This window comes from Nannospalax galili, unplaced genomic scaffold (genome assembly GCF_000622305.1).
Source record: "Nannospalax galili isolate Female #2095 unplaced genomic scaffold, S.galili_v1.0 scaffold7209, whole genome shotgun sequence".
In the NCBI taxonomy this organism is placed as follows: domain Eukaryota; kingdom Metazoa; phylum Chordata; class Mammalia; order Rodentia; family Spalacidae; genus Nannospalax; species Nannospalax galili.
Window position 1 is genome coordinate 2319 of NW_008358654.1, and position 1578 is coordinate 3896.

Below are 1578 nucleotides of genomic sequence, written 5' to 3' on the forward strand. Positions count from 1 at the left end.
CCTAACCCTGCCCCTTAATATAAAATTAACCTGAAACCTAAACAACCCTAACCCTAATGCTAACCCTAAACATAATCTTAACCGTTAACCCTAACACTAACCCTTGCTCTAACCCTAGCTTTAACACTAACCTGAATCCTAACCTGACCCTAACAGTAATCCTAAACCTACCCCATCCCTAACACTAACTGTAACCTAACTCTAATCCTAACCCTAATCCTAACTGAAAACCTAACCCTAACCCTAACCCTAATTGTAACCCTAACCATGACATTAATTGTAACCCTGTACCTAGCCACAACCTTAACCCTAACCTAACTGTAATCCTATTCCTAACCCTATCCTTAACCTTTGACCTAACCCTAACCTAAACCTAAAACTAAACCTAATCCTAACCCTAACCCTAAATGTAATATTTAACATAAATCTAAGGTTAATCCTTGCCCTAACCATTGCACTGTCCCTAACCGAAACTCTAACGTTAGCCAAACCATAGTCCTAACCCTAAACTTAACATAACCCTCACTGTAACCCAAAACATGAACCTTACCTAAACCTATCCCTAAACTTAACTTTAACCCTAACCATAACTCTAACCCTAACCATAAACATATCCCTAACCCTAACCCTACCCTAACCATTACCCTAAACTTAACCCTAACACTAACACTAACCATAATCCTAAAACTAACCCAAACCATAAAAGCAATACTACACCTAAACCTAAACCTATCCAAAACCCTAACTGTAACCCAAACCATAACCCTAACCCTAGTCCCAAACCTAAATCTAATGATAACCCCAAACCTAACCTGAAACCTAAATCTATCCCTAACCTTTACCCTAACAGTAACCCTAAATATAACCCAAATTTCTACCCTCAACCAAACCGTAATCTTATCCATATCCCTAACTCTAAACCTATCCCTAACCCTATCCTTAACCATAACCCTAATTCTAACCCTAACCTAAGCCTGTATGTAACTCTAGCCCTAAACCTAAAACTAACTTGAAACCTAAACATAACCCTAACCCTAATGCTAACCACAAATATAATCTTAAACATAACCCTAACTCTAAACTGTGCCTTATCCCTAGCCCTAACAGTAACCCAAACCCTAACCTGACCCTAACACTAATCCTAATGCAAACCCTAACCCTAAACCTAATGCTCACCTTAACCCTAATCCTAACCCTAATCCTACCCTAAAAAAAACCTTTAGATAAACCTATCCCTAATCCCTAACACTAATTGTAACCCTAACTCTAAACACAATTCTAAATCTAAACTTTAACCTAACCAGAACTCTTAACCTAACCTAACTCTAACCCTGAACCTATTGCTACAACTAACTCTAACCCTGGACACAATCTTCATCCTATCTCTAACAGTAATGCTCACCCTAACCATAAACGTTTCCCTAAATCTAACACTAACCCTAACTTTAAACTTAATATTCACACTAAAACTAAACCTAACCCTGAAACTAACAATAACTCTAACCTTAACCTGGACCCTATCCCTAACCATATCCTTAACCCCAACCCAAACCCTAACTCTAACCCTAACCCTAACCC